Source organism: Sinocyclocheilus rhinocerous, unplaced genomic scaffold (genome assembly GCF_001515625.1).
Source record: "Sinocyclocheilus rhinocerous isolate Xijiao unplaced genomic scaffold, SAMN03320098_v1.1 scaffold742, whole genome shotgun sequence".
Taxonomy (NCBI): domain Eukaryota; kingdom Metazoa; phylum Chordata; class Actinopteri; order Cypriniformes; family Cyprinidae; genus Sinocyclocheilus; species Sinocyclocheilus rhinocerous.
The window spans coordinates 1857699-1865693 of NW_015641116.1; the positions used below are offsets into that span (position 1 = coordinate 1857699).

At 36.5% G+C, this 7995-nt stretch overlaps 1 non-coding gene across 1 annotated transcript; it reads left to right on the top strand.

Annotated features, from left to right (window-relative positions):
- Nucleotides 1–6954: 6954 nt before the first annotated feature.
- On the top strand, nucleotides 6955–7036 carry trnas-uga (transfer RNA serine (anticodon UGA)). Its single transcript has one exon. It is a non-coding gene; the product is annotated as a tRNA-Ser (tRNA).
- Nucleotides 7037–7995: the final 959 nt, after the last annotated feature.

Consider the following 7995-nt stretch of genomic DNA (forward strand, 5'->3'; position numbering starts at 1 on the left):
TGTTTATTATTACATCCAACAACAGAACACCTCAATCGCTTAGGAGTCATTCTTGTCTACATCTGCTCCAGCGGTGAAACAATGGCGGACTGATGACACTCACTCAGGGCTGTCTAAGGTAAGACACCAGTCCAGTCTGTGCTGAAACGCTACTGTCAATCAAACTATCGTGGGAGGGGCCTGTCTGTGTGACTTCACACAGACCAGTGTTGCCAACTTATGCCAAGTCACCGACAGCTCTGTCTGGTGCAGGGTGGCCAGGTTTTCGCTACAAAACCCGCCCAATTACTACTCAAAACTAGCCTGAAAATAGCCCAATTGTTACTACTCAAAACTAGCCTGAAAATAGCCCAATTGCTTTAGAGGGGGTCCCCCAGTAAAAATCGCATTCGGGGGTAAAATACACATTTTTTTGGCGGGGTTCTCCTGGTACAATTCACATTCCAGGGCCTAAATATCAAGTTATTGGGGTCGCTTCAACCTGCTGACATAAAAAACAACCAGCGGCAATTGCGGATTTGGCAACACTGGTCCGCAAACTATAGGCTTGTTGAGATGAGCAAAATCTGCGAACCGATCACCGCGAGATGCATGCCGGTTAGAAAAGTGTCCGAGTTACGTCCGACTTGCTCTGATGTCATGCTGACGTGTGCCAAAAAGCTCTCGCGACGGCGAGGCGGCTGTGTCGGATTGTGCAGTCGAGCGCAGTTGCTCTCCCTTAATGTATCTTAATACATTAAGCCATGTTAAGTGTTTATGGTTTTCTACAGGAGGAAAACGCTTAGCGAGAGACTTTGTGCATTGTGTTAATATTCTGCTGTTGCCACAGATTTGCGGGTCTTGTCTTTTTCTTGCAGGACCCTGTATAGTCTGAGCGAGGCTGCAGCTAGACCCTCTTGAATATTTCACGGGCGTCGGCAACACATCGGCGATTCCCTCAGATCGCGTCTTCGATAATTCACACTGCGTGATTGTCACTCGCGTGAAAGAGCACCGATTGGCCTCCGATTTCGGGCATTTGTGGCGATTTCGCCAAACCTGTCGGCCAGTGAAAAATTCAGACTTGGACCGCTTTTCAGTCACTATAATATTCATTCCGTTGTCTGACAACAGAAACAGTAAAATATATTAATAAAAACAGTTTTATTGAGAATCTGGCTGCATTAAAATGCAGTACGTGAGCACAGGGAGGCAAGAAAATACGACGCATGAATATGCTAATTAGCGTATGACGTCATCTAGTGACATTTAGCGACTTTTCAGGCGGGGTTTAGCTACTTTCCATTGAAAGAAGTTGGCAACACGGACCCAGACAAGCATCTGAGATCGGCTCGATTTGAGAAAGGGGAAAACATTTAATGAGATTTAAAAAAAAAAACACTGGGTGGATTTTTATCATTATAGGGTGGTTGTGTACACACACTGCCAACACACATTTCAGTTCAAACAACTTGTAAAAGTGCATGTAGCATCCTATGACCCCTTTAAGGAAGTTTCGCTCTTTTTCTGTTCTTCCCAAGTTTCAAAATGTGAAATGTTATTTTGCAACTGAAACCTTTGCATCTGTTTGCTTAGTTGATGCATCATTTTGAACGTAAAAGTGTTGGACGTTAATGGTATTACAATCATACAAGGAAGGCACACAGCTGCGAAAAAATTTAACAAAGGTATTGGACCTGCATTCATGTATGGACATGTCCAATGAGTGTGATTCAATTGATATGAAGGTTGGGTAACACTTTACAATAGGTTTAAAGGGGTCATATGATGCGATTTCATTTTTTCCTTTCTCTTTAGAGTGTTACAAGCTCTTGGTGCATAAAGACCTTATCATGAAATAACTATTAACTATTTTTACAGCTTTTATTAATCTGTGGTAATGTTAATTTTAGATATACTGTTGTTAATTGTTAGTTCATAATATGTAGTGTTCCTTGTACAAACTGAAACGTTAAACATGTCATTTAATATACACTATCATTCAGAGGTTTAAAGGCTGTAAAAAAAAAAAAGAAAACAGAAGAACTAAAGAAAATAAAGAAACAATATTCTTAAACAGCAAGGTGTCACGGAGACACAGAACACAAGGATGACAAATACAAACTGAACAGACTGGGATTTTTAAACACAGGGCAATCAGGGGAACACAGGTGCATGGAATCAGTCAATTAACTGGGACACGGAACACATGGGGAGGGAAAACACAACAAAAACCAGTCCATAATCCTGACACAAGGACGCATTAAATGATTAAAAGTTACAGTGCAGACATTTATAATGTTTCAAAAGATTTCTATTTAAAATAAATGCTGTTCTTGTTGAACTTTCTCTTTCTTTAAATCCAGTAAAACATTTATAATGGTTTCCTTAAAATAACTGATCTTTCACTGATCAACACTGATCTTTCTTGAGCACCAAATCTGCATATCAGATTGACTTCTGAAGGATCATGTGACACTGAAGACTGGAGTAATGGTTGCTGAAAATTCTGCTTTGCCATCATAGGAATTAACTACATTTTAAAATATATTCAAATAGAAAACAGGTATTTTCAACTGTATTTTTGATCAAACGACTTTTAAATGTAAAAATTATCATTAAAAAGATAAATGCTATTGCATTAAGTATGTTAACATATATAACTTTTCCCCTAACATTTAGAATTTTTTTTAATCTATTCTTGTATGTGTGTGTTTTTTTATTGCTTAAAACATTAGTTGCTCGATTCCAGGAAACTACAGTGATAAGCAAGTTTAAACCTTTGTCCCATGGTGTATTATGGTAGATTACAGTCCTCTGAGTCATGACTGTACCAAAACCTCCTCACTGTTGCTATTGATCAACACATGATTTAATAATCACCTTGCTGCACAATCACTATGTTCATATAGTGAGTCATATTTACACACAAAATGTACAGACCCCTGTAATTAATCACTTACTTAAATCTGTCTTCCCAGATCCTGCTGTTCTTTTAATTTTAACAATAACGTCTCTGTCCCTGCAAAAATACTGTTTATGTTGTCATAGCTAAGAAATTCTCTGCAAAACTGTCTGCCACCCATCTGTGTATATTCTCAATAATAATCTCACATCAAACAACACAATGTTGCAATATTTATTTTTATTTCATTTTTTATTTTATTTTATATATAAAATGTAGGAATTAAATAATTGCTTGTCTTTAGCCTTTTTTCATAAAAATGGTTTTCCCTATTATAGACATAATTATAAAGATAACAAATGGCAATATGTTCAGATGGCTTGTACAAGGATGTCTAAAGTATATCCTCCATTTTCTCAAATTCAGCGGAAATTTGACCCACTTATCTTCACACCATTGTTTCTGTTCATTAATTCCTATATGCACATTTCTGTCACTGTCACAGCATCTTAACTGTACTTGGCAACTTTATCCAATGTTGGTCTTTTTCTATTTGTTCAGTATCACTGTGGAATGATGGATTTTGCAATTGTTGAAAACAGCCGTATAAATCCAGATTTATAAGCAGCTACATATGCTTCTTTGAGCTTCTTCAAGGGTGTCTGGTTCTCCTGACACACCTGCATACTTTAGACCAAGAGTCTGCATAATATTCTGCATTTATAGAGCCTTTTATTATTTTCCTTAATACTGTAAACCTATGGTAGGAAAAACGATAACACGACAGTCTGTTATATGTTATCTGGGACTAGAAATGAAGAATTTAGAATTTGTCTGTATTCAAGAACATCCTTTTGATGACAGTGAAGATAATTCAACCTGATGATATGCTGAAAATAACATTAAAATATGATTGAATTGCTTGTTAATGATGATAGTGGACAGATTTGTATCTACTAGAATTGCACAGGTAGAGGAAAGAAACTTATCAGAATAGAATAGAACAGAATAGAAAAGATTTCATATTATAGAATAGATCATAGAATGTACTGCACATCATAGCATGTGGAAATTGTTATAGGTAAGGCTATTTACATTGGCACAGTGCACAACTACAATACTGCACTCTTAAAAATTCATGTTCTTTATTTGCAATTGAAGTTTTCTTGAAGAAATGTAAAAATGTTCTTTATATTATTAAAAGATTATCTGTACACACGCACACACACAAATTGTTGTCTATGAAAATCCCTTTTTTTTGGGACCTTTATTTTTAAGAATGTATGTGTAAGACTATACACTACATACAATACAGTACAGGGTACAAAACCAAACCAGATACAGTCCAGTATACAAAACAGTACATAACCTGTCATATAAAGATTGTAGAGGAGGTCATTGAAAGTAAAGAAAGATAGATTAAGATACTTCTAATTTGACAGAGTGTTATGTAAACATGGATTGTACAGTACGGTTACTATTAGAAGTGTTTGTTGAAAAACCTGACAGCCGTTGGAAAGATGTTGTTTTTTAACTGGGATGTTTTGATTGATCTCAGGCATCTAATCTTTTTATCTCCTGTAATGGTGTGATGGATGTACAGGGATTCCACTTGTACCTGTAATCTTTGAGGCCCTGGTGACAAAGTTTTCAGGTTCTGCTTCATTAGAGTATGCTTTCTACAATGGCTTTGAAATAACAGACTAGTGGTTCAGTTATCTGATGCTACACATGTTGGTTTCCATGAATTTAAATGAGTCTGTCATGGAAATTTGTTGTTTGTTGATGGCTGTTGTCCTGTGAATGTCTAAAGTCCACAATAATCATTTTATTTTTAATTTATTTATTTTAAATGTGTTTCATTGAAACTCATCACTGACATGCCAGGTACATGTTCTCTTTCCACATCAACATGTTATTGTGTCTCATAATTTCTGGAAATAATAAATCCTTTATAGGATCTCAAGTAAAAAAAAAAAAAAACTCAATTTTTCATAACTCACACAAAAAGATCCTTTAATTTAAATAAGAATCTGTTACTAAAAAGACCACCATGAAACTGATATGGTTGAAAATTGTGAAACCCATTCTGTTGTCTTCAAGCAATATGGCTGTCTCAGTGGTACACTGATAGTGTTAAAGATACATTATTTACAGAAACGTCTGATTTTTAGATTCTATGGGCAGTCTGTGTAAAAGGTTGTAAACTTTTAATTGGCATTGCGTGTGGTTATTATGACATTTGTGGTTGCCAGCAACAAAATCAAACAATGTACTTGTGAAATGTGGGTAGAGTTCATTGATCTTTGTACAAAGAGGTCCACTTGACTGAGCCGTTGCATGATACTAGGTGCAGTTTTAATTTGGTCTGCCCTGTTGTAAGGCCGTTTCGACTTTCTGGAACAGTTTAGTCTTGACTAATATTGCTCTTGACCACTGTTATTACTGGTCCATCCTGGTCGCATTCGGACTCACTTGAATCTTCATTATATGATTATAGCTGTGCAATAACGTAGACACACTTCTACATATTTTAATTGCTTTGGTCTTGATTGATAAATTGTATAGAAGCAAGCAAAATCTTTTCTGATGTAAAAAATGCAGACATTCCCTTATTATATGAAACCCTTACTTTGTAAAACACTTACCTTTTCATGGAAAGGAATAGAAAAGCTAGTAATATAGTCATCAGTTCAAAGTCACCTATTTGACTCATAGGGAACAAACATGATTATTTGTGCTGTGAGTTGCCATTATTTGTTATGTGAGAATGACAATGGTTGCACTCCAAGGATTCCAAACAGATATTGATAAGTAGGGCATATATATAACCTCAGATGTGACTTGACTTTGAATATATATCTATGTCAGTAAAGTTGTAGATAACACTGCAGACTATAGCATTTATTTCTGTGGTATTATTATAACTCCACCTACTGGACATTGCCTGGAACATTCATGCATGTTACTTCTCAACAGTTATCACATTGTAGTTTTCCTTTGCAATAATTATACATAGCATCCTGTACTTCTTTCAATAGCAAATAAAAAAAGTATTATATATATATTTATAACTTATTAATTCAGTTCCGTGGAAGAAAATAGATATATGTTTAAAATTACAACTATTTTTTATTTGGAAAAGGCAATAGAAGTTATAATAAAATACAAATAAACACAAAACATAACATTTACCAATTAAATAATAGAAATGTGTACATTTGTCTATTTGTTAAATCTCAACACGTGCACAATTCCTGTAATTTTGTAACATTTTGCCAAAAAAAGGAAGAATGTTTCTGTATTTTTTATTTTAAGGTCTTAGGTTTTGCAGGTTTTAACAAGACATAGAAGCAGAACTTAATTAAATAAGGATAAACTCTCCACTTTTCTCAAGAAGAAATTAAGATGCAAAGTGGGTTTTACTAGTCGACGCAGTAAAGTTGAGGTGGATAAAGGCGAGACGTCTCCTAGTTTCGAAAACAACAATCAGTATAAAATAGATCTGTTTCGGGTCAGTGCAGAACCCCTGGACTATCTAAGTTTCCATGACGGGCACTCGTAATTTTTAGACATATCAGTCTGGAAAATCTCCATTGTTTATGAGAAACTGTTATCAGATCAGTGAGTAGTTTATTATAGTGGATAGTTTTTTTGTCCTGCCTGGAAATTGTATTGAAACAAACAGGCTTATTAACGCATTAATTGCAGCCAAAAAATTAGCAGCCTATGGGGGAGGGCATCTGGCAACCAAATCCATCATGTGACGCTCTGTTTGATAAAACGAGAAAGTAGGGCAGTGACTGTTTGCTGGAGGTCTGCGGAAGCTGCATTTGTCCTCTCAGCATCGATCAAGGTACGATTCATACCTTAATTAAACTCAAATGCAAATAGTTATTATTATGATCGATGTGGAAATTAGTTCACTGACTAAATAAAATGGCATAACTATTAACATCGGCGTGAATTTTAGTTCGTAAAAGCAAGGTTTTAATAAAGTTGTTTAATAAAGTTATCACTGTACGGACAACTCAATAACAAAGGACGTCGTTGTACCGTGTAGTTTCAGTGCTGCGATGGCCGAGTGGTTAAGGCGTTGGACTTGAAATCCAATGGGGTCTCCCCGCGCAGGTTCGAACCCTGCTCGCAGCGAAAATTTATCGTTTTGAGGAAGTGAAAATTGCATAGTTGCAGTCATGTGTCAGACAAGTGCGTGAAGTATGTTGGTGTTTGCAAAATATGCTGAATCCAACAAGCAAGGACATGACGTATCCATGTACAGGTGTGGGTTGGTGAAATACTGAAAATAGCTATTGCTTGTCTCAGCCTTAGAAGTCATGCCCACAGACCGCTGGCTGGAAATGCTTCAGGAGTTTCAAAGTCGTCATCGGATTGGTTGAATTATAATGCAAAAAAAACATTCTGACCTCAACTAAAAGACCGTTACCATCGACTGGAGCAGATTCTTTGACAGTCAGAGAGGAGCACATACCTAATGACTGAGTCAGTCTACACACTTAACGACTGGTGCGTCACGACTGGACAAATTCTGCCGAACCAAAAAAACAAAACTAAACAAAAAACCTCACCAAAACCGCAGCGCGCTCCCACCCCACCAAAGACAACACTGCGGACAACACTGTGCTTTAAGCTATTGAAACTTCAAGGTTTGTTTTACTTTCTTAGTTTGTACTTAATATAACAGAAAACATAAGCTTTCCTGCTATGTTGGCGTTCCTAATAAATGTCAAATAGCCTGCGATTATGAACGTGATTTTGCGTAGCTTGTCAGTGAACTATGGCTCTGTGTAGTAAATGCTACTTCATCTGAAAGCATGTGATGGAGATTTACTACTAATCAACAGAACCGGCTGTACTGATGAGATGTGCATGACAATCGCATGCGGTTTATCGTGCAGCCCTAGTGTAGAGGGAGAAGAGCAGTGGGTCCAGTAAGGGTCCAGTGCTGTCCTTCAGATAAGCCAACACCAGCCTCTCAAATGACTTCATGACCACAGATGTTAGAGCCACAGGTCTGTAGTCATTAACATACAAATAACTATAAATACACATATTATATGCTTGCTACCAAATAGGTTTATTAAAAAAAG